This window comes from Rissa tridactyla, chromosome 5 (assembly GCF_028500815.1).
Source record: "Rissa tridactyla isolate bRisTri1 chromosome 5, bRisTri1.patW.cur.20221130, whole genome shotgun sequence".
Lineage (NCBI taxonomy): Eukaryota > Metazoa > Chordata > Aves > Charadriiformes > Laridae > Rissa > Rissa tridactyla.
Genome location: NC_071470.1, coordinates 49,011,370 through 49,037,365, shown reverse-complemented (window position 1 = coordinate 49,037,365; position 25,996 = coordinate 49,011,370). Strand labels below are relative to the sequence as shown.

The 25,996-nt window shown below is 38.7% G+C and overlaps 1 long non-coding RNA gene across 2 annotated transcripts; it reads left to right on the top strand.

The window, feature by feature from the left end:
- Positions 1-95: 95 nt before the first annotated feature.
- Positions 96-25,170, top strand: LOC128910643 (uncharacterized). 2 transcript variants are annotated; one of them, XR_008466804.1, is made up of 3 exons: positions 96-191; positions 1,412-1,564; positions 23,707-25,170. It is a non-coding gene; the product is annotated as an uncharacterized LOC128910643 (long non-coding RNA). The 2 variants fall into 2 exon arrangements; XR_008466805.1 differs by lacking the exon at positions 23,707-25,170 and adding an exon at positions 2,178-2,471.
- Positions 25,171-25,996: the final 826 nt, after the last annotated feature.

Sequence of the window (25,996 nt, the reverse complement as noted above, 5' to 3'; positions counted from 1 at the left end):
GCGGAGCGGCAGGGTGTGAGGGGGGAAGAAGGACTACAACTCCCGGCAGGTACCTCTCCTGGTCCCCGCCCCTCCCGCGCAGCCCGGCACTTCGCGGGAGGGGCGGGGGCTGCCCCCGCGCGCCACCTGAGGAGGGAGGCTCTGGCGAGGTGAAGGAATCGTGAAGGGTCCTGCAGCTCCTCAGGGCTGAGGTGGGCAGCCAGCTGCAGGCACACACCTCCCCGCCTGGGTGAAGACTGGCTCTGTCTCAGCTTGTGGTGAATGTGTGACTTTTGTCCCTCACTGTTGCTGTGGGAAGGCCTCCCCTGCCTTGGTGGCCCAGTGTAATGGCGCCCTTTTTACCAGGCAGGTGCAAGTCCTCCTCGCACGCAGCCCTCCTGCTTCCCATCTCCCAGAGAGGTGTTTTCCCCAGGCATCCAACGATGTGGTAGCGTTAGTGTGGGAAGCAGCTGCACCACAATCTGAGGGGGTCTTGAGAGGCCTTGATGAAGGGCCCTATGGGTCCTCTGCCTATCCTGAGAAAACTAATGTTTGTCCTAGAAATGCTGGAGCAAGAGACAGTGATTGCATTTGTGTTTTTTTTATCTGTGGTTCAAAATATCTTATGCTCAGGTCCTCAGAGGGGTCGTGTAGTTTTCCTTTGGGTTCACACTGATGTAAAAGCAGCTGCTATTTTATAGATGGCACGTTGCAAATCTTGGGCATCAAATGATACGGTAGCATGCAATTGAAATCTTGGATCTTAACTCCATGTATGTAGAGCAGCGAGGTCCAGTGTCTGCAGGGCCTGAGAGTGTTATTGCTGTACAAATAGATGGTAATAAAGAAGGCATCTGGGGCACATGCAAACATCTTAAATGCTGTTTATGCAGCTACATTGCACAGACAACGGAATTAACAACCTTCTGTCCTAAGCCACAGGCCTGTGGAGCTTAAATGGGAATGTACATTAGCTGTTGCTTATGTCATCTTTGCTCTATGTCAGCCACTGCTAATAGAAGCTAATTAGCCACAAACATAGGAGTAAGACTGATTTCTTCCAGCAGAGGACAGTGGTGCACATAGGCACTTGACAGTATCTTGCAACCTTTATACCCCCTTGTCTTCCCAAGCTCAAATATGAGATGCTGAGTGGTTTGGAATCATGTGGAAGATAATTTATCCAACTAAGAAAATGTTTCATAATGGTTGTTCCACAGCACTAATTTTCTAATATATTTATATTTTAAATGAGTTACATTAGCAGGAGGTTCTTTACAAGAAGAACCAGTTGAGAGAGACCTTCAGCAGACACTGATCTACAGTTACTTGTACAATATAGCTTAGTTTAATTAGTTTTTTGCATTCTTTTTCTTGCGGAATATCCCTCCCTTGTACATGAAAGTGTGACCAAGACAAAATTCCTTTCCAGTAAAGAAGAACTGGCCACAGGCCATCTTGGACATGTTGTGGAGCATGAAAGAACACTGGAATGACCCTTTTCTTTCTCTCCTGTTGTGAACCTCTTCACATATGAGATAACCTAATGTAAAGTCTATATAGCAGTCTGAAGCCAATGGAATAGGTAAGAGTTTTTGATAATTTTGATATGAAGAAAACCCCATTGTCTTTTGGACTTAGCGAGGCCTATGCAATGTATTGTGCAAAAAATGCATTTCAGGCTGAAGCTGTAGTATATGATTGTTATTTCTGTAACAAATTTATTCCTTTAACAACTGTCCTCCATGAACTCTGGATTTAATTATTATTTGATACTTTGTTAGGATTGACATATCATTTCAACCCAGCTATGAGGATAGGTTCTGAATATGGCTCTAAAATATTTTTACTGGTATAAAAATGGTAAGTTTTCTATTATTTTACTTTCTTTTAAGCCTGTTATCCTGATGTAATAGAATATTTCATAAGTAATTACTAAGAAGTTAAAACCTTATGAATATTAAAATCATGTTACTTAAAGCCTTACTTTGCCTTGATTGCACAGACTTCTGCCCTTTTTGCATATTATTTAAAAGTGCGAAGACAACATAGAGGGGTTGAAATCCACTTTCCACATCCCAAACAATTCCCCTGTAACTTGTAGCTGTCTGGGTGTTGTCTTATGCAGAAAGGAGGATTGGAAAGTGCCATTGTTTGTGATTTAAATTGTCTCAATGCCATTTTAATTCCTTTCACAGAAAAAAATCCTATTAGGAAGACCTTTTTCTTTCCAGCCCTGTGCCAGTGGCCAAGTAGGTAATAAATGAAAGCTCACACACCCATATACAGGAAGCTGATCAATCACAGACAAGCAGGGAATAATTGCCTTTCTCAGCAGCTTACTTTGAGGTAGGGAAGGCTACATATTTGTTCCTTATGTACCCTGGGCAGCAGCCTCTACTTTGCAGTGTGTTTATAGATCATGCTGTGGCTTGGAATAGGAAAATCTCTCCAGCACTGCATAAAGATTTGTACAATGGTAGCTCAGTACTAACTATGTAGCCTTCTGTTTTAGAGAGGGTAGACGCAGGGGACAGTTTGCTCTGAGCTTGAGTTTCTTATTACTGTAGGAATTTAACCAATGCCTGAGAGGAAACTGGAATTTTGTAGAGGACAAAAACCCAACAGCATATCATTTAAGACATAAACATCCCGTCTGTCCCATTTATTTGAAAGAAGATCCCTCTGAATTTCAGTTTATAGGATCTGAGCTCTAAATTCTGCTTTCTTGCAAGCAATGTTTATAGCACACATACTTAGTCCTTTTGTAGGCTGTGAGATCTCCTTTTGGTATAGCAGGGAATGGGGTATTCAGACTGGGGTGTTTGTTAGATACCTCACAGGCTGCCTGCAGTGTCTTATTTCAGCATGCGAAATAAGGAACAGGCAGGAATCTCTGTTAGATTTTGAAGCAGAGGGTGTGGCTTTTGGAAGAGTAGATATCCATAGTCTATCAAATAATCAGCCATTGCCTTACAGATAAGGGTAATAAAGAGGATTGTTAAGTTTGGAAGCAGACTATGGTAAGGGATGTTTTCCTAGGCCCCTTTTAGGCCCCTAAGATCACTTATGTACCTTGAAAGCCTTTTTTCTCTACAGGTATAAAGAGAAAAATTTTATTCATTTTCTGCAACTTTCAACTTAAAAGGGTAAAGAGTTTCAGCCTGGACTATAGATTCAATTTGTTTATCTACCAATAATGGGAGATGGCAAATACAAAAAAAAAAAAAAAGTACCTAATCTTGCAGATTGGGAAAGGGTATTTCTCTTGACCACAGGAGACAGTATTTAGGGAGCTAATAGAGCTGCCTTGTATGATCTGCTGTCCACGTGTGCATGCAGGCAGGGATAGATTCAGTAATACAAAGGGCATCATGGTTTGAGGGGTCTTGTATCAAACTGTGTTAATGTACAAAATGTCATCAATTTCTATTGGCAAACAGGTAGTGCAAGTTTACTTTATTTCATAAAAGTGTTATTATTCATGAATTGAAAATAAGGGCTATACTTGGCTGGGAAAAAAAGTATGCACAAGCAATTTCTATAAACAGTAACAGAAATATACAAGTAACATAAAGCTACTGATATTACTGTAGAAGGTGTTCTTCGCTATTCCTCAGGCTGTGTTGCAGGAGAGAACCTGTATCTTTTGTGCAGCCATGAGAAACCCTTATACTATGGCTCTTCTGTAGTGGTTTTTACGTGGCATGTCTTCCCTGGGAGCGCTGCAATGAGCAAGTGACTGCACCTGTGATTTGTATCAGGTGTTGGCAATCTTGAAAAGTAGCATTTTGGTACATAGTATACTCCTTGTGTGTCAGGGCACTGAGTTACTTGAAAGTGAAGTGGTTACTGAGCTTTTTGTAGCTGGGGAGCCTGACGGTTCATTCCCTGAAGGCAAAGGCAGTGTTTGAGGGAGTTCAGCACTGCTAATCTTGTTTTATGGTGAGTACTACTGCTAATCCTATTGTTTAATAAATTAAACTTTTATTTTTCCAGTGTGAAGTTCAGCTACTATAGGCATAGAGATTTTCCTAGTATATCACTGCCATATTGGTGTTGTATCTTGACCAAGTTATTAGAAAATTCACATTATGAGTCTATGCTATCTCTGGTATGATTTCCAGCTGCCTAGGAATTCATTTGTTTTAGTCTGAAGTCAGTGTCATTTACTTCCAAGGTGATCACTCCTTTTGGTTTGGACCTATTATAATATATAATGTTTTCTAAATGCTTGAGTTATAGTTCGGGAATTGTGTCAGGTTTATATTTAGATACAGTTCAGTCTATAAGGAATATGTTTTGGTGGTGGTTGTTTTCCTTTATAGTGTGTTTTACAAGCAGTGGGAACTACATTTGGAAACAGCAGAGACTAGGCTAAGTGTCTAGATTAGAGAAGAGTCCATAAATCTGTTGTATGAATCTCGTGTGTGTACTGTCTGTGATGGACCATGCAGAAGAAAGTGATTGATAATATTTCATCTGATCTAAAATTTACTAGTGTACTCTCTCTAATTGTATTGGCATTCACAAAAAAGCTTTTAAAATGTCTTTCCAGCTTTTGGTTTTTACTTTACTCCATATAGTAAAGAACAAGGAAGGACAGAAGGTAAGTATGTAAAAGTGAGACTAACTTGTTCCTGTGTTTTATTACTTTTTGCATTGCTTTTTTTGTGTATTCTGTTTGCAATTTTCAACCGAAATTTCAAAGAGCTATGTTATGTCTGAGGCCTGTTACTTCCTAAATTAACAGCCACAATTCTTGTTGCAGGCTGTCTATGACTTGTATAGAAAGTCAGGGATATAAGCTTTCAGCAGCATATGCTTTCACAAAACCAGTACTCAAACACAAACTTTCTCCCTTGACACCTGTATAAGGGAAAGAATTAAATGCTATTGTACAGAGTACAAGACTAAATCCTAAGCTTTTGTTTCTGAAGGTAGCCTGACATAGTCTACATGCTTGTCAAAGTATTTAATTTTAGGTTAAACTATACCTTCCAAAATGCACTTGAGGTATACGTTGTCCATTCTGGTGTCCTTTTAAATTGTATATGGTTTCAGTTTCGTATACTCTTTATAAGATTCCAGCTGACAGCCCCACCCCAGGAAAAAATAGACACAAAGATCTATGCTAAATTCGTTAAAGAAGAAAAATTTTAGTTGAACAGTCAAATTAGGAATATGCATCAAAGTTTTTCCCCTGTTTAGGAGATGGCGTTAATAATCAACAAAACCTTCAATTAGTATTGACTTCTCTGTCATGAATAAAGTGAAGGAATTGTTTGAAGGAGTTGTCAAGCAGCATAATGCTTGGAGTAAACCAGTTATAATAATGACATTAGTTTAGTCTAAAATCAATCTTTTAATCAAAAACAATCTAAAGATAGTCTCAAGCGTTAAATCCTGTCAAGGTGCTGCTTTTTAGAGAGGGATTTCTTTAAAACGTGAGATTACTTGTAGGTTGAAGCCAATTTGAAGAGATTGTATTTCAAAAGAAAATTATATTCCAGAGCCTTAGCACAGTGCTTCTAGGGGCTGCCATTGTTGTTCTTAGCACTAAGGATTGTTTTTAATTGTCTGAAGCAATAAGGATGTGAACTAAAACTGTTGACCAGATGGAATTTTGTGATTAATTACTGCACTAAAAACACAGCAAAAATGCAAATGAAAGAAAAGGGAAATACTGCAGATAAATGCTCAAAAGCTTTGAATAAGGTCCCAGATCCTGAAGTGAGACAACCCTGTCTCACCTTTTTTTCTGTGCAACAACACAGACTTTTGGTTGGCTTGTTTAGAATTGACTTATAAGGGGTTACTTATTTTCAAGACTGTTTGTATATTCCTTGCCTTCAAATGTATACACCTATATATTGTGTTATGAATCACCCAAGTGGACTTGAACACAGGTTGAAACCCTTATCCTGCTGGCTATTATGTCTTTACTCTGGGACATAATTTATTTTTATTTTTTTTATGTATATAGTTGTACAGCTGTCCTCCTCTTCCCACAGTGCCTGTGACATTTGAAGCAAAATCCGATTTTATGTTCTGACTCTTTTTTTTTTTTTTAATAAGTGACAAGAATGTTTGTGGTGTCTGTTTCCCCCCCCGTACTGTATTTATGCCATAACTACATGTTTAGTAACTTTTCTTATAGTGAAAAAAAATAAAACATGTAAACATTGCTTCCTCCTGTGAATAAAAAGAGAAAGGCAGTGCTCTTAAAATTATTCATCCATCTCACAATTTGAATAATACTTATTCCTGTATAAATGCCAGATACTCACATACCAAAGTGGTGAAATACAGAAGTATGTACCACTATTTAGTAGATTAGATGGAGGGATGCTGTTTGTTTGTTTGTAGTTTTTTCTGCAGATTCAGAAAGGCTCGTTGCTTTTGAATCCTGATTATGATTTCTCCATGGACCTGGTAAGGATCGTTAGTGTGTTAGTCACAGGCATTAACTGAGAGCTTGTAAACATAGGCATTAACTGAAAGCTTGTAAACAAGAGTCATATTGTGACCACCTGGAGAAATGAGTGCCTTTGGGTGCAAAACAGGGCAGAATACACAGAAGCAGCACAGACATATTTCCTGTTTTGTTAGTTGTGTATCTAGTGTCCTAATGGAAAGGACTGCTAGTAAGTTGAATCACGTATTTAATCTTGTGTAGTTTATTCTGTCCTTGGGCTTTCTGTGGCATCATCAGTTCATTCTGACTGGTGTGAACTGCTGCCTACCAGTAACAGCAGCCTACTTCATATAGGCTGCTGACTACCCAGAATCTTTTTTATTTTGTTTTGAACTTGTGGCCTGGTTGTTCATGGGATAACTTGTCCTGATTCAAGACTCTTGGGGTGATGTTTTGTACATATTATATCACAGAGGTTCTGTTTTCCAATTTATTCTTTAGAAAAAGTATGAATAATTGTGTAGTCTTGTAGACAACAGCTGTATAAAAGCTGTATGCCACTGTATGAAATACATTGATAGTAGAATACCCCTTTTACTATTATTTTAAAGGTAAGGAAAAGAATTTAGTGCTGTGTGTGGTTTTTTGTTTTGCTTTTAACATCATCTCAGATTTGCCCCTTAAATTTCCAATTATGGAAGTGGTTCTTTCTGTAGAAACTTTTATTAACCGATCAATCAGTAACTGCTTTGGGATTGAGGTGCTTCAGTAACTGATTAGTAAATTGCTGTCTGAAGCCAGAATGTAAGAGGTGTTGTGTGCTTTGCACATATTGAGGCAATGGCTCATTAAGTTTTAATAAACTGGATAATCTTTGAAGTTTATATTTCTTTCTTGCCTTGTCCGGCACAGCAGCATGTGCAAGGAATTTAGTACAAGCCAGCAGCAGCACAGTATACTTTGGCTGTGTCAGAAAGCTGTGTCTTCAGGCCTTGTTCAAACAGTTCCTCAGGAACTTCAGGAGGAGTTTGGGATTGATCCCAAAACTGCTGCTAAAGCAAAACCAAAGAGTTAGCGTGTGTTAGCTAATTGCAATAATGCCTTTGCCTAAGGGAATTCAGAGACCAACCATTTCAGCTTTGCCACATGCCCTTCTCTTTCATTTCGAAGTATTAGCATTTATAGTATGGTAGCACAGCTTTCTATCTGCTCTAGTAGTATTTTCTCTGTCCTGATGCTCATTGTAGTGGCCTAAGTAGTGGTAATGGCATATGAATGCATTGCTGGCTTTTGTTCTAACAATACTTTTGATCTCTTTTCTCTTCTATCTTTTTCTGTTACTGTGTAGATTAAGGCAACAAATAAGTGATTGCATAGGAAGCATTTTTTCATCAGGGTAGTATCAGTATGGGAAGTGATACTCTACGGAGTCACTAGCCAATTCATATGTTTTTAATGCATGTACAGAAGAACTTTTCTGCTAGACCAGGCTTGCAGTAGAGACCTTGTATTGGAAGGCTATGTGACGTACCTGGCCTCAACGGCATGCTTTGGATTACTGGTTCCTGTGTTACTAAAATGGAGATTCAGTGAGACGCAATTTTGAATAGTTATGCCGCTCCCTTATGCATGGATGAAAGAAACACATCTGTGTATCAAGAGACTTTATTTTTCCAATTATGATCTGCTGTCTCATGGTATTAGGTAGGAACTGTCTAGTTCAGGGAGCATTTTATTACCTCTATATGTATCATGCAAAACTTACTCTTTCTTTCAGGTCCTGAGGGGGAGAGGTTTAACTTCCTCTTGGAGTCCTCTTCCCCAGAGCTCGTCTGTTGTTTTCTTACAGTGTTCTGAAATGTGGAATTCAGCATTAATTGGAAAAAAACCACCACAAAAAACAAATGGACAGAAATAAAAACAAATATTACTACTGCCACTCTTTCAGTGATTGGAAAACACAAAGGACAAGAGCGGTACAAGCTGTGCTCTGAAATATGCAGGTCTGGACATACTGTATTATAAGTATGTATATATAGTGTTTGATAATGCAAAGTAGCTCATAATCTCAATGAAAAGGGGTAAACTGCCTTCCATGGTAGTTTCTGTGGGTCTTCAGATGTCTTGAAGTTACACAGTCTTGCTTCTGGTAATGTTTACTTGGTCTTGCCCAATCACTAAATGTCTCCCAGTATCCATCTGTTTCATTTTAAAATCATCCATTTTTATCGTTATACACAGATAGCAAAGACATACATTTAGTCAGGATGATTTTACTCTAACTTAAGGAGAAGAAAGAATGGGAAAATTTCCATGAAAAATATAGTCAGTGTATCTGCTAACCTCTCCAGAACTGAACAGAAAATGAATTTGTTGTCTCTTTGTACCAAAGAGTGCTTGAAAGATTTGCAAATACATGGTAGTAGCATAGTAAATAAGCAGAACATTGTGAGTATATCTTTCAAAGGCCAAGGAATAGCTTAAATACTATTTTAAATTGTGGCTGATATAAAACATTTGCAGTTGGATCATGTATAGAGTAATTACTTCTGACAAGTTAATTTTGCAAGTGTCCAATTAAGCTATTCATTCATAGCTTATCTCTTCAGAGTGTGGCTGTATTCACTTAGATGTTCAGGCTTGATTTTTTTTTTTTTTTTTCTATTGCGTATTTAAGTATAGCTCCAAATCCATGCAATATGAATTCATTGAAAGGGCAGTTCTTAGTGTTGAGATTTTGAGCCCTCTAATCCAGATCACAAAACCAGCCTATATCAAGAGGGGTGTGAGATTGGGGTTTGGTGGGTTTTCTCTTTTTTAAGTAGCTTCTTACTTACTTGGCTTCTGTTTAAGATACATATTCTCAGTTTTTCTTTAAACTCACTTTAATTAACAACATAAAATCAAATTTAGGGGTGTGTTTTCTCATGAATCCACAAGACTCTCAAACCTGGGACTTTAAATGGAGTACCAAACATCAAAATGTACCTTAGTATTAGAAGATACAGAACAACTAACTCTGTATAAATGTCATAAAGTAAATATGAAGATAGTATGGAGTATTAAATTGTTAAGATCCCAGGATGGCACTAGGCATTTTCAGTTGATAATGGGAGCTGTTGATTCACTGCAGTTGATAGAAGTGGAAATAAACAAAGTCAGGAGCATACTGTGATTATTCAAAGGTTCAAGGGCATCTGTAAGCTGCTTCAATCAGTCAGGTGTTTGGTTTTTAGGAATGAACTAATAATGTGCATTAAAGATGGGCTTTGGCCTCTAGAAGCTTTTTAAAAAGAACTTTAAAAAAATTAGTATCCAGTGCTTATCCTCTGAGTGAACAGAGCAGGATTAGGGAACTGCCACACAATTAATCAAGCCTAGTGATTATACCAAACTGAAAACTCAAGGGACTAAACTTACTAGGCCCTGGGCAGGCAATTTACATGATCTGCCCTGGTATTAGTGAGGCGAATTCAACAAGATGTATGATAGTGATGGTAGCTAGCGTTTCCTCTCTGTCATCTATCCCATTTTTTCACTTGCACAAAAATGTCTCTAGTGGTAAAGGAACCAGGGCAAAGCATAGCTGAACCGTTATGGTTCTTTGCTGCTGACACAGAAGTTTGTAGCTTGCTGTTCTAAATCCCCCTGAGGAGAGAGAGAGAAGTATGTTCTTCACAGTCGTGACAAAACCTAGACTAATGCTTTTGGATGTTTTTTCCCCTCCTTCTTGCAAGCCTACTGCCCCAACTTGGGAGAGACATTGATTTAGCAATTCTATCCCCCTTCCTTCTGCTTAAATTCACATTGGCACTCACACACAGACTCAGGTACCTACACGGCTCTTTCCAGTCAAGACGTAAGTATTTCTGAGTTCTTTCAATTCCTTTGTCTGTTTTGAAACTTAAGCCATAAATGGCTCTTGATAGCAGGTTTCACACAGGGATCTAGATATCAGGGTGTATCATTCCACATACATATTTGGATGAATTTCATATCTATTCTGCAACTCTCATGTTGACACCTGTTTGAACACAGCAAAAGTTTAGCTTTCCCTTGCATGGGTGGAAGTGACTAACATGAGAGGAAGGGCAGGCCAGGCCAGAAGAGCACTAGTTGGGAAAGATTACCGGAAGTTTTGAATGCGACTTGGATTTCTAGGATTGACAGGTAAACCCAGCAGATTTATCATCAATTTCATTAGTGCCAGCCAGCAATGCAGCCTGTAAGCAGCAGTGATTCTTTTTCCCAGACTGTGTAGCTTGACTTTCTCAGAAGCCCTGCACTCTGGAGAAGATCTTCCACCCTAACTTACCAAGTGGCTCAGGATGCCAAGAAACCCTAAGGCTTCGGAGTTTATGTTCATCTTGCACACTGCTATTTAAGTACCATTGACCTAGGCTTCCTAAACATGGCTTGTCTAATGCTATTTATCTACCTACGTATTAAACCAAAAAAATCTGACCTTCAGTATTGTCTGCTGGGCTATTTCTCTGAGATTAATTTTGGAAGAGATAGCTGAAAATCACTTTATATATTGGCTTTCATATCCAAATGTGGAATTATCTAGAGGATAATAGTAACATAAATATTCCACCCAGATTTTACAGCATTGTGTCTACTTTTTTTCAGCACAGTTACAGTAGGTCTGGGTTTAGGTTCACATTGTTCCCTTTTGCATCATTACTTGTTTGTGAGAAAATAACTGCAAAAAGCACAGTGTTCCAGGGTACACCTCTGTTTTGGTGCAGATAATGTGATAACTGCTGACCAATAATACAAACACATACCAGTTTTAGTATAATTACCCTTAGCTGAGGCAAGAAAGCTTCTCTAAACTCCATTCCAAGGATAGCAAAGCAGCAAACAAATGGAACTCCAGTGGCCTGAATTTTAGTGATAATAGCATTAACAATGCAAAAGAAATATATTTTGGGGGGCCTTCGAAAGAACATTAAACCTGTGAGGATTTTCCAGGTAGAAAAGCTTCTTTGGATAGTGCAGTCTTAAGCAGATTGTCCCAAAGTTGGTGTGAGAAAGCTGAAGGTTTTGGCTGAAGAAATAAAGCATTATTAGTGCTCCTCTGAGTGTTGGCAATGCAGGATTTCAGACAAACTGGTTAAGTATCATTGCATTAAAATGTAATTTAAAGCCAACCTGATGTTCTTCTAAGTTATAATGGAAGACAAATGGCTTCTTAGCAGTCCTGTCTGTTTGCAAAGTGTAGATGTGGCTCCATGGTTTTCTTTCCATAATCGGTGGTAGCAAACAGAATTGTGGTGCGATTGAAGCTTCATTTTCATCGATGCTAGTTTAAATCAAACTTTAGTGTAATGATGACAGTGTCATTACAGCCATATAAAATAAATGTAGTCTAAGCTGGTATCCAGTCCAGAAAGTCTGTCTGTTGGGTAGAGGATTTTATTAATAGGCTGCACCTGCTCTACTGCCTAGAAGTAAACTGGTGCATGCAGTGCCTGATGTCTTATGGCTTGGGCTGCATCCTACTTGGACTACTGACTTGCCACAGCAATTGTTACAGATGTAATACAGTAATTGTGTATTGCGTGCTGGCAATGAGTGAGTTGCATATTTGTTTTTGATGTCTAGATTCAAAGATGTTGTAACCTTCAGTTTCAGAGTTTGTTCACATATTTCATAAATGCATCATTACTAAAATTTAGTACTCTCATTGTACTTCCTATCTTATGTCACTGTGCTAGTATTTAATTTTCATTTCATTAGTTATATATTCATTAGTGTAGGCAAATAGTTGCGCTGGATTCATTGTCCATGTAATGGGTGGTACAATGATTTAAATGCAGGAAAATTGCTCTCTAGAGTATTTAAATGAGAGGGGAGTCTAATTTACATATTAGGACAATTCAGGGCTAGCCAAACAGTGGCTGACAACCCATTCAACTAGGTTGGAATGGAAATGGAGGTGAAAATACAGTCAGCAGAGGAAATGTGCTTTATTGAAAAGTGCATGTATATAGATGGGCCTTTAGGAAAGTTCCTTATGAAAGGGGAAGTGAGTGCCCTACCTATTCTTCCCTTCTCATGCAAGAGGGAACTAAATGGACTCTTGCAGTCTGACCCAATCTGAATATAGTCACCAAGTGAGTCTCTACTAGGGTGAGAGAGTCATTGTCACCTCTGCTACCAGGTCTTGGGAGCAGTCAGCTTTTACTATATCTGCTGTTTTCTCCACCTGTATGCCAGATGTAAACACCTCTCCTGCAGCAGAGAATGAGGCCTGTGTCTGTGCTTTCGTATATTGGCACAAGCCACGACAGAGTGTAGGTTTGTGCTAATCTGCTGGACTGTGAGGAGAGCTGGTTGAAATACAGTCATGATTTTGCCTTTCTGTCTAGGATTCCAGTTGTCATGCTTCTGCATTTGCTCCAGCAGTAGAACAAGCTATTCATGTATTCTATGCCTTGGCATAGGCATGTGAAACTAATGTCACACTCATACTTTCAGTTCAGTGAGATTGAGGTGTAAGTTACTGCTCCGTATGAATGTGTTGTTTGACTCTGTCCTTCACAAAAGTAGATTAAGTTCCAGATGCTGATAATACTGTTTGTGTTCAATTGTTACCTCATTCCACAATTAATCTCAAGGATGGAGGAAAAAATATTTTGGGTCAAACCCTTCAGTCTTTTCTAATCTGGGTAATTCCTTGATTGCACAAATAGTCCCATAAGATTTCGTGTTAACAGGAACTGTTCGCTCAACTGGACACATATATTTTAAAAATATTTTTTTAAAAAAAGCTTATAATGTAGTAAGATTTTAAGATAAAATAGGGATAAGTAGCAATCCAGCTATAATATTGATTAACCTGCCATGTTTGTCCTGTATAGTTGCATGAAATTTTGTAGTGTTCATCCTGCTGGAGCCTGTAGGCATCGTGTTGGTTGTCAGTTCTTACTGGAAGATAAATATCATAATGAAGCTAACAGGTTAATCAGTACAGTGGTGCAACAGATTTTTTTTATGAAAAGAAAGACTCCCAGAGACTTCTTGCCAATCTGCAGTGCTTCAAATAGTTTTGTTATTTATTACTAAAGTATTTGCCCCATCTGCCCCCACGCTTACTAATGCTACTGTGCTACACATTAATAACCCTTTTGATTAACTCTCCCCTACCTACCACCTCCTCCTTCCACAAATAAATACTAGAGTTGCTAAATCATGTGTAAGGGAAGAAAAAATTCTTAAACACTGTGAGAAATCAGTCAGGTTATTTGTTTGGTGTGCTGTGATTTATTTGACACATGAACACAGAAGAAGTATTCTTGCTTTGTCACTTTTGAATTTTCTCTTTCTCAATTTCCTTTATTTCAGTTCCTAAACACAATTAGTAGGTGCATGTACATGTCAGGTGCAAGATGATATGTATGTCTTCCTAGAATTTACATAGCTTTTCAAATTTTTTGAAAGAGAGAAATGAAGCACAGTACGCTGGAGAAGTTGACAACTTTGATGTATTGCTTCTCAGGTGCAGAAATGCATACCTTTGCTTTAGCAAGAATATTCTCAGGCGTTTACCAGCACTCAAGAAGTCTTACAGTGGATTGTACTTCTGAAGTTATTACTTTATTCTTTAGACTACTTTTTTTCCTCACAAGTTCAGGTATTTTCTATAAGATTTTTATTCCATAGTTGGTTGTTTGGGTGTTTTGGGTTTTTTTTTTTGTTTGGTTGTTTTTTTTTAGCTAATACTAGGCATTGGTGTGCTTGTTCTGAGTCCTCAAACCTGGCAGTTCTGCCTGCAACAGCTTTCAGTACATGAATGAACACTTGCACTATCGTAGGCCAGAAAGTAGAGATGGGCTAAAATGGTTAACAGCTACTTGCTACAAAACACTTTGAAAAGGAGGAGAGTATGCAAAGAATCAGGAAATACTCTTGGATCACAAGAAGTCATCTGTTTCTGGGCCTGTAGTCTGGTGGTGTTCCTGATAGATGTTTGTCTAACCTGTTCTCAAGGACTACCAGCAATAGGTATTTCCTGCCTCGCAGCCAACTTATTTCAGTCCTTCACTATCTTTAATAATGTAAAACTTTTACTAATATTTACCACAAATCTCTTTTTTGCTACGATTAAGACTACTACTTTGTGTCCTATCCACAGTGAATGGGCAGAACAAATGAATCCCTTCCCCTTGGCAGCAGTCCTTTGTAATCCAGTAAGACTCTACTACTACATTTCCATTTGATCTCTTGAAGCTGTCTTTCCTTATACATGGTGTTTTTTAGATCCCTGATCTCTCTTCTTCTCTGAAGTCTCTCCATGTTGTCTGTTTTTCCCAAAATGTCATGCCCAGATGTGAATCCATAGCTTAGCTGATGCGTTACTTGTGCCGAATAGAGTTACTTCACTTATCTTTCAGCTTCTATTTATGCCTACAAATGGCACATCTGCTTTTCTTATTGTATGGTACTAAAAGAAACATAAAATTATTTAATTCATATTTGTGATCCAATGTAACCTCCAGATTCTTCCAACAGAACTGATACCTAGCAAGCTGTTCTCCACTGTGTGCTTTGAGCAGTTAATTATTCCTGCCTAAGTGTACAAACTTGTGATATGAACACTTTGCAATTACTAATAGAAGTTATGTAGTTTTTCTTAACAGACTAATTGTTCTGCTTGAGAGAAGGCAGGTTCTAGCTCTTTCCCTGTAAGAGAAATGATTGCAATACAGAACTAAGTTTTATGATAGTAATTGAAAAAATTAGATGGCAAGTCAGTCTTTAGGGGATTTTTCTGGGATTTAATGCTGTTATAGTCCATTTGACTTCTCAGTAGCACATTAGTATTTCTTCTTTGAGTAGTGTGTTTTTTTCTTTTTTTTTTTTTCCCCCCCCTTACTCTGAAATATTTGGAAGAGAAGACTTGTTTTGAAAATCTGTCTTTGCAAACTTACAGTGGTCTTGCAATCAGAGGTGATGATCTCAAAATTTCCCCAATATGGAGCAACCACAATCCAGTTTGTCCTGTCAGATCCAAAAACTGTCTGTTAGAATTTTAGGGATGTGATGGTCTTTTAAGCTAATTTTTCTGCCATTTAATTTTCATAATATTCACTTATAGGATTGAAATATGAGTGTAGATTTGAATGTTAGAGTATACATATGTTTAAAGAGTTGTTTTTAAACAGAATCAATCCTTTTTATGGAAAACAACAGAGAGGTGGAAATGATTAGCAAAGAGTTTGTACAGGAAACCAAGCTCTGCCTATCTGGCTGGGGCATTGAACTGCATATGATAAATTGTAAGACCTTCTCTGCCCAAATTCTTGGGAAACCATCAGAGTGCAACTTAGTATAGTTGACTAGATAGAAAGAATATGACCTCCTCCCAGATCATAGCATGTGTAGGCTTCCTTCAGAGGATCGATTTTAGAAGGAGAAAGAAGAGCAGCAAGTCTTTAATGCCCTAAGCAGGGAATTATTTAAAAAAAACAACAACAAAACCAACCAACCAAACAAAAAAAACCCTAAAAAACAACATAAAAAAAACCTAGAGAAGAAAGACTGAAGTGGTGCCAGTTGTCACAGGAATCTGAGAATTGTCCAAAACTTAAAACACTTTTTCTTTTCTCAATAACTTGGGTATTTCCATCAGTATCATTGGTCACTAAAAAGCTGTTATTTTGAGACCTCCATAGGGACCAAGATGTGTGACATCTTGACTGTCACTGTCCAGCTGGTCCCCAGATCCTAGATGGTGATGCAGGCTCGTGAGACAGTGATGTGAATTTTTAATATTTATTTCTGCAGTTATTGTGATCCCATGGATTTCATGAAAAAGAACTATAGCTGTTGTGAAATTCAGTGACTGATTTGCATATATTGTTGCATAATTGCAACAATAAAGATGGAGGTGAGATGCAATAAATTGCCCTAGCGATGATTTTTAAAGCACCATCTGTGGCCTGATGCTTCTGGGTCTTTAGAAGTGGTATTGTTCTGAAATCTGTTGTGGGGCATACAGGTGGCTCATTCTGTATTTGCCTGCTAATCAGGAGTAGCCTGTGTTGGTGGGGTTACCTCCACAATGAAAGACAATGGTACTTAGCGTTGTTTTTGGAGCAGAAGCACTCCCCACAGGCTATAACATAGTGTTTTATTTTGATTGTCAATTTCCCACAAGACCGAGTTTCCTGAAAAGGGCGAACAATAAACCAAATGCTCATTATTGGGCTTCATGTATTTGAACACAACACAGCAATCTGATATAATTGATTCAATTCCACTAAGTAGCATATGATGATATTGTTATTTTAGGTGCATTGTACAGGGAAAACAGTAGGAAGAAAAACACTCTAGTGTCATGTCCTTATCTAGTGACCTTCAAAGCTGATGGATCTGTGTTACTGAATCTTAACCCAAAAAAAAACCCCAACAATAGAAAAAACAAACAAAAAGAACACCCCACTCCACCCAACACCCCAAAACAAACAAACAAAAAACCCCTCAACAATCAGTCCCTTAAGAGTAAATCCTGGATCCCTTGAAGACATTAGTCAAAGTTGATGTCAAGGAATCCATATTTAATTTGTATAGCTTTCACCCCTCAATTCCTCCTGTTAGCTTTTATTCCTTTATTTGGCCCAAATCAGCATAAATGATATTACCTATTCTGTGTCAGTTTTACAAACAGAACCTTATAGGGTGGTAGCAGAGTAGAGAGAGAAATAAGTTCCTATTCCAGGGAATTTGAAAGCGATATTAGCATTTGGCCAGTTATCTTTAAAAGGGACAGTTTAGAAGGAGTTTTTCAATCTGTAGTTGTCCTTGCTGTGGTAGTGAGAAATATCACCAAGAAGTATATGTTATGCCATCAGCTAAACCTTCCAGCTCCTTAAATTAGCAGGTGCCCCCCAAGGAAGCCTACCACTAGGAAGGTAGAGAATGCTTCACGGGGAAAGCAAACTTGAAATGTTAATTTTACTGTATTGCTGTGCGGATGTAGTACTTACTTGTTGTTCAAGCTGGCATCCTGTTGTACTTGAGTCCATGTAAAATAATGCATTGAAGTGCCAGTATGAAAAGTGTAGTTAAAACACAGTGGCACAGTGTGGCCAGAGCAGAACTTGCAAGTAATGCGTGTTACAGTGTGGCATGTGACTGTGTTATCCCTGTGTCTAGCTCTGGGCCCCCCAACGTAAGAAGGATGTGGACCTGTTGGAGTGAGCCCAGAGGAGGGCCACAGAGATGACCAGCGGGCTGGAGCACCTCTCCTATGAAGACAGGCTAAGAGGGTTGTTCAGTCTGGAGAAGAGAAGGCTCCGGAGAGACCTTATAGCGGCCTTCCAGTACCTAAAGGGGGCCTACAGGAAAGATGGGGAGGGACTCTTTATCAGGGAGTGGAGCGATAGGACAAGGGTAGATTTAGATTAGATATTAGGAAGAAATTCTTTACTATGAGGGCTGTGAGATGCTAGGACAGGTTGCCCTGAGAAGTTGTGGCTGCCCTGGAAGTGTGGCATCCCTGGAAGTGTTCAAGGAAAGGCTGGATGGGGCTTTGATCAACCTGGTCTAGTGGGAGGTGTCCCTGCCCATGGCAGAGGGGTTGGAACTAGGTCATCTTTAAGTCTCTTCCAGCCCAAAGCATTCTATGCTTCTATGATCTCAGTATTTTGCAATTCTGGCATTTGCCATGGCTTTCATTTAGAAGAGCAGTACTTTCTTCTGTTGATATCTCATCCATCACTGCTGGGCACTTACTAGTCTGTAGTATCAGTAACATAAATGTATTTCTATCATATGTTAATGAGATGGAATTTTATATCACTAAACAAAAGAGGAGTATTGATATGACCTTTGAAAAAGCTTCTTCCAGTTTGGCTAGGTTTTCTTATTTACAAGGAAAACATTTTTTTTAAAAAAACAGCTCACATAGTATTTGCCCAGAGCCTATCGCTGACCTGTTGAAAACTGTGTTTTTAAGGTGCTTCATAAGTGCTAGTTAAAATTCATGTTGTATAGCGCTGGTCAGCTAGAACTTGGTTACTGGATGAAGTAGAGTCTTCCCCCCTCCCCCCATGTATACCTTAAGATAGTGAATAAGATAAACATAGGATAGGTCCAGAGAGGACAGTAAATTCTGAGACCTAAAAAGGAAGGATTTTTAGTAGAAAGTATTTGTACACATATATAATTGGAACCCCATTATACTATTTGCAGTGCATTTCCTTCATCCACAAAAGCTAACTCCGTATCACTCTTATTTGGAAAATATTTCAGATTCTACTACTTTCTGCCCTCAAGTTACATTTTGACTTGTTTATGCTAAAGCTTGATTCAGTAGTTTTTGAAATCAGTATGCTGTTAAAAAGGATGGATGAGATTGAAGTCTATAAAAAAAACTGGTGGAAAAGTTTTAAGGATTTGCAGAAGCAGGGTGGTTTAACCCTATCTGGCAACTGAACACCATGCAACCCTCACTTACTCCTTCCCCCACCACGGTGGGATGGGGAGGAGAATAGAAAAAAAGATAAAACTCTTGGGTTGAGGTAAAGACAGTTTAATTGGACACCAAAGGAAGAGAAAATAATAATAATTTTATTCACACTATACAAAATGGGTGATGCATGGTGCAGTTTCTCACCACTTGGTGACTGATGTCCAGCCTGACCCCAAGCAACAATCCCAGCACTCCAGCCAACACCCCCAGTTTATATACTGAGCAAGTTGTCATATGGTATGGAATATCCCTTTGGCCATTTTGGGTCAGCTGTCCTGGCTATGCTCCCTCCCAGCTTTTTGTAAGCATCCTCGCTGGCAGAGCATGGGACTGAAAAGTCCTTGACCTAGTATAAGAACTATGTAGCAACAACCAAAACATCAGTGTGTTATCAACGTTATTCTCATACTAAATCCGAAGCACAGCACCGTACCAGGAAGAAAATTAACTGTATCCCAGCTGAAACCAGTACAAATGTCTTACAGAAATCTTTATTGTGGATAACCTTGGTTGACTGCAAAATAGAAACTATGGAAAATAGCATTACATCCTACAATGATAAGCAGTAAGTCCTGAAGATACTGTATTGTATAAGAATTTGTCTTTAATCTTAAGAAGTGTTTTAGCTTATTTCAAGTGTTTTTTTCAGTGCTTCATTTCATGTCTTTTGCTATAGGCTTGAGCCAATACCCTTTAAAGTCAACGAGAGGATAATATTTCACCTTTACATAAATTGGCTTTGGATCCAATACTATGACTCATGAAGCTCTGCGGAGTTCTTATTATTGCACTCGACTGATAATATAATGGCCATTCAAGTAGCCAGGAATTTAAAGAGATTTTGAGAAATGAAATTCTTAGCTTGCACACAATAGAAAACAAATTTTGGATTTTTTTAATATTTTGCCTTTCTTTGTAAAGATGTTCTTTGGGTATGATTTGTACCATTGTGGATAATGCAAATGTAGTATCAGGCAACACTTAAACTCGAGTACCCATCTGTATTTTATATGAAGATTAAATCCTTAGCTCACTTGCCTGTGCTTGTTTTTGATCGTAGCCTTTTTAGCAGTCTATAACTTAAGTAAAATAAATAGAAATGGAGGAAGGAGAAGCAGAAGACTTGCAAATACTCAAATGTAAAAGGCCTCTCTTCAGACGTTCAGGAAAGGCTACATTTTGTGAACAGGTTCTTTCTTAGATAACTTCATAGTGCTTGGTTCCTGTGCCTCAGAGTGTTCTGACATCTCACACGCTCCTGAGAGAGAAATTATTTTGTTGAAGGAATGTCACTCACCATCAGATCAAGCTTCAGGACACTACCAACCTGTTTTTATATGCAAAGGGTGTATGAATGAAATCCAGGCTGTGGCAACATTCGTACTACCTTCATCAAGAATTTGTTGGGTTTGTCTTCCACAGCAGGATTGCTTCATGGATTGCTGCTTTGTTTGTTCACTTTTTCTCTTGTACTATCAGTGGTGATGAATGCTGGTGAGAAAATATGTACCACCCCTCTGCTGTCTGTGGGTTGGTTTGGTTTTTTTTTTCAGGTTTGTCTTTTTTTTTTTCCCCCCTACTTGCTAAATTTAGTGTTCAGTAGCCACCTTTAGTAGGTGGTATGTCAGGCTTATATTCTTATGTCAATCCTCTTACTTCTAGGTTAGTGTTTCAAGCTCACATCAGCACTAGTATCATCTAGTTCTTCAGTAGCCAATGTGAAATATATTGGTGATTGCAGTGATATTTATAATTGATCCATTGGGTCACAGACCATCACTGCAGCTGGCACATGTGGTAGGCCTGAAGAGAATGGACAGTGGAAGCTCCTCTACTTTTTTACTTTTACCAGAGAGCTGATGTGAAATGCTTCCATGCAATGTCTTGTCTACACCCTAATTCTATGCATAAATTCAGCTTTCACGGTTTCTAATCTGTCCCCCTCAAGTTCAGTACAAATTACACTGGAACTACTGTTTTTAGAGTGCAAAAGGTTTATGCTTTGTAAGGCTTTTAATGCTGGGATCTGCTGTGTACTTGTAGGTTTTTACTGAAGTAGATACAAAGCTTGAGGAAAACAGAAATCCCCCCACTATATGATACAATCCAACAACTGCAGTGTGATTATATCCATTGTATATAACGTATGCCTGCTGATACACACTGCACACCTTGCATGTTCTGGCTGTTCCCCTTCTAAAGCACTGTATAATGCTTGCACAAAGCTATTCCTTGGTGCCTTGAAGAATAAAGTAAATGCAGCTTGGTTGTTTGAATGAGAAAGTGGTATTTCAGCCTTACTTATGTCTTTTTGCCATGCAGTATAAAAGTTTACTTTGACCAGATCCTCAGAAAATCAGCAGAGGAGGAGTTTTGGATAGGTAAATATTAAGATGAGTTTACAGTAGTGATCACAAAAACGTTTCTAAACTGAACCACACCAGCTACCTGGAAGAACAACATTTCTCGTTCTGAATGCTGTATTAATTTGAGGGAAAGCATTGATCTTTATTTCTTTGTTCCCTTGTTTGACTGAATTCCAAGTAGAATTTCTGGTAGAAAAGGAACCTGTTGTTCCAAAAGTTGCTTTGTTTTACTAGGAAGGGAGTTGGGTGAGAGAGATGCTGAAGTTTCTGCCTGTGTTAGAATTTTATGACAGTATGTAAGCAGTTATATCTCTCCTGAGCTGTCAGTAGCTCAGAGTCTTCTACTTTGATTAGACTCATGACTAAAAAAATTACCATAATCCACTGACAGGCATGAAAAAAGCCATAATAAGACTGATAACAATGTGTCAGTTAAGAGGCTATTATATTTTACTGCCTTACTACAGCAGACTAAAAATCCATTCAAATTTACCATTGATATAACTAAAGCCTTTTAAAAATCTGCCGCCTGCCCTAGTCTTAATAATACTTATTATGCCGATGGGAGAAAGAACTAAAATATGTACCTGTTTACATGAGCATTTAGATGTTGACAGTTTTACTGCAGGCATACAGAGTAGCTACAAATAGAGGGCCTTGGGTTTTTCCTTCTGTAAGCGGGAAACTTACAGATTTGGTCTAGAAGGGAGGCACAGAACAAAAAGCATGGCTTTGAAACAATATGCAGTGACAGCTCAGGCCCCCAAAACCCTTTTTTGTGACAACTTTACAGGGTACTAGGTATCTAGAAAGGGAGACAAGCTTTCTGCTTCAGTCTCTACTCCTGTTTCCTGTCATCCCCTACACAAAGAAGTTTTCAGTGTAAGTCAGTTACAGGGTTTTGGAGGCCTTACACAGATGGAGCTTTTACTGTAACCTTTTTTAAAGAATTTCTTGGTATTTCAGTTGGAGATATTTTACCTGGCTGTTAGATTAAACAGGACAAATTTCAGTGTTGACAAAAAAGTTGGTGGCATTAGCTGTCTGCACTTTGGGTGCAAGGCAGGTTGACGAGGGAATGTGTTAATCTTCTGGCATAAATTAAGCAGCTCTAGGACACAAATTTGCAATGTGTTTTTCCTGATGCCCAGTTCGAACCATTCTATGATTCTATAAAGCCCATATAAGAGATCTAGGATGTAAGAAACTGGCAAGTGATGCATGAGACTTTTTCCTTTGGGTCTTGGGTTGTTGGGTTTTTTTCACTAATCTATTTAGAAAACGGTTTTAATATTGGACAAGCACAGTGCGTTATCTGTAGTCTTTGGTTTGTTTTGCTGAGGGTCTTGCACTTTTCCTGTGGTGGTTACTAGATTTTCTCATCAGTCAAGAGCTAGCAGTCTGTTAGTTGAAGTTTTACTTTCTCTCTTGCTTTTAATGTACACACACACGTGCATGTGAGTAACAGTGAGGCTCCTGCAGGCAAAGAAATAATAAGGATCAACAACTGACACTTTGCTAAGTGTATTGTCCTGCCTTCTAGGTAGTATTTTATGTAGTATGCTTTTATGTAGTATGTAGAATGAGCTGAATTCTCTTCTCGTATTCCTGAATCTTCATCCTGTCCTCTCAAACCCATCCTAATTCATGTCCATAATCTCCAAAAGCTTCACTGTCCTCTGTCTTTCAGAATCTCATGTTTTGAACATCTGATTTCTGAATAGAAATGCATACACCTTCTAGATGCTGACAAGATACAGAAGTATTCTACAGCTTCCCTGATGAAACTAAAATCTTGGCCTATCTGCTTGGGCCTGTCTGTGTACCTGCTGAAGGTCAATATAGCTGAAACAGAAGCCTTAGCCTTTCTTCCCTTTCAACCATCCTCATACTTTTCTCCTGTATCCCTTGATAATGCCAGCAACCTTTCTCCTAGCCTTGGGAATGCAGTTTTGACCCACTTGTGTCAATGATAATTGCTGCTCTAAAGATCATTTCCTTAGCTCTCAATTTGACCTCTGTCACTTCTTTCCTTGACTTCATCAACTATAGCTCCATCTAACCTGTCACATTAAATGTAAGAGGTTTGTCTTTTGTTTTCAAGGCTCTGTATTCTCTCCCACATGTCACATCTCCTGCATTATTATAACATTTATTTCAGCCTTCAGTTGCCAGTCATCAAACTTAAAATCTTTTAACACTTTTTTAATTCTATGATTTATTTCATAAACAGGTGCAGAGCTGTGAACTATCCTTCTTCAAAGCCCCTCTAAAAAGTTTATTTGTGGTGCCTACAAAAGTTTACCACCAGCTAAGCAGCTGTGTTATGCTGAGACCACTGTTCTTCATACTGAGCAATGTTATCCTATTGTTTCCTTGCATTTATCCCTTTTGCCATCTGCTGTCTCTTATTTAAGTTGTGGTAGTGGACTTTTCCTTCTTCATCTTTGTTCATACAGTGCTGAAGAGAATGACCTGAGTTGCACAGACGCTATGGGAACGCTATAAGGGGCAATATTTATGACTATGGCTTTCTTTTCTGTCCATAAGCCACTTCTTTGTATACTGCGTTTGCAAACATCCCAGAGAACAGAGTCTGCAGAAGAGAAGTCAAGTCCGTCTGGCTGATGTCTTTTCTCACTTATCATTCCAGTTGTAAATTCACGGATGTAGCAGAGAAATGTCATGTGCACAACTTGTGCTTCCTGGTCTGATTAGGAACTTTTCTACAACGCTGTCTTCAAACAGGTCAAGTTGCTGGAAAGGCTTAGTGTATGCCATTTGAAAAGTATTCACGGAAAGAAACCCTTGTACAATTCACTTGCGCCCATTGCATTTTGAGCCTTCTCTTTTAATTGTAAGACAGCATTTTCAAATCTCTGCTTCTGTATGAGCCCCAATGCCAGAAACAGCTAGTCAATTTGACTGCTGTCTGTCAGCCAGCATTATCCCATTTTGCAGACTACAACACAAAAGTGCAAGTATGTGTTGCAGCTGCAGATGTGCCACTTAGTGGAACCCTGTGAAATAGAGCACTTCTAGAAAGTGTATTCCTCAGTTGCTGACTAGTCTCATGCTTTCCTTTAAGCTCAGAAGGTTAGATATATGTCTATCAGATGCTTCATTTTCATGGCCATGCATGATGAGAGTGCAAACCTACTCGGCAGAGCCTTATTGGAATTTGAGTCAGTTCTGATTTTCCCCCATATGCATTTATGAATAGATGATAGATTTTTTTTCACCAAGCCTGGGATAGTGCAAGTCTTGTACTAGATAGGTCTTATTTTTTGGCTAGATAGTTTGCTGGTGGAAGAAACTGACACTTGCTCTTTGAAAGGGTGTACTTTAATATTCTCCCATTCCTCCTGTGTATGCTGCTTGCTATTTTAGATTCTGAATCCTCTGAAGCACTGATGGAATCTCTGGAAATTATCCCCTGGACTACGGGGTACAATTGTAATTCAAATGAAATAATGGTGATAGTAAGAAGATCTGATATATTCTGACTGTATGTAATGCAACAGACAATAGCTTGATATGTTTGCTATATTTGGACCTTTCTCTGTGGGAAATTAAAGATTTCAATATTTTTTTTTTGTAGCAGGCTGCCTTTTGCTCTAGCTGCGTTCAGAATTTCATGTGTATCAAAGCCTAATGTGAACAAATTACAATGTTGTCATTGCAGTGCAATTTGCAGACTTCTCCCTGCTTTTGGGATTGCTTTTCTCCCTCTCTCCTCTTTCTTCATTCTCTTTTTTTTTTTTTTTTCTCCAACATCTTTTCCATTGTGCCTCTGAGTGGGTGTGGGTTTTTTTATCTCTCACTGATTGCTTTTGGATCCAAGCACCAAAACAGATTTTTTTTATCTTTAAGTAAAAATACCTGAACTAACCTGGGTCTTTTGTACTCAGAGTCTGTAGCCTTCAGCGAATGTATTACTGTATTGAAATGAAAATAAAATCCAAATGTGAATTCTGTTTTGGCTGGAATGCACAATGTCATTATTACATTCTAGTTTTCATGCTTACTAACCTGTGATTTTTAGGGGCTGTGACAAGTTGCATATTAGCTGCAAGAAATGTATACCACCCCCAACATAACTTTTCTCTGCTTTAAGCTACTACTTTATTCTTCAGACTTTTTCTTGCACCATATGTGCTCTTGGAACAGCTTTTCTTTGAGCTGCTTTCTATCAGTCACAGAAAGCTCCCCACATCTTAGCATTCTTGACTCTGACATTAGCTAGATCTCGGAAAAGCAGTGGAAATATCTTTACCTGTCCCTAACCCCACCAAAATCACAAGTCTAAACTAATTCAAGTCTTGTGTTTTAACTGCACTATATCATTCGAGAAAAATGGAAGGAGAGAAGAGATCCTACAAGAAAAAAAAAAAACACCTTGAGGAAAAATATTATCTGTGCAGATTAGATTTTGTTGTTTTGAGGTAATAGTAAATCACAGTCCAGGAGGAGTCTATGTGTGGGCTATAGGGCATGGATATATTTTCAAAACAAGATGGGAAGTCTGCTTCTGAATCTGAATCCTTTCTGTGCCATCAAATGACCTTTGGGCTATCAGCTGGGCTCAGTAATCCCTGTATGTGTTCTGCCACTGTTTGCACATCTTTTGTTAAGTTCCGTAAGTTTTCTGTCTGTTCATTTCTTTGATAGATCCTTGAAACAACCCTTCAGTTTCTTCCAGCGGCCCAATAACATGCTTGCCACAGCAGATGCTCTGGCTTCATTCTT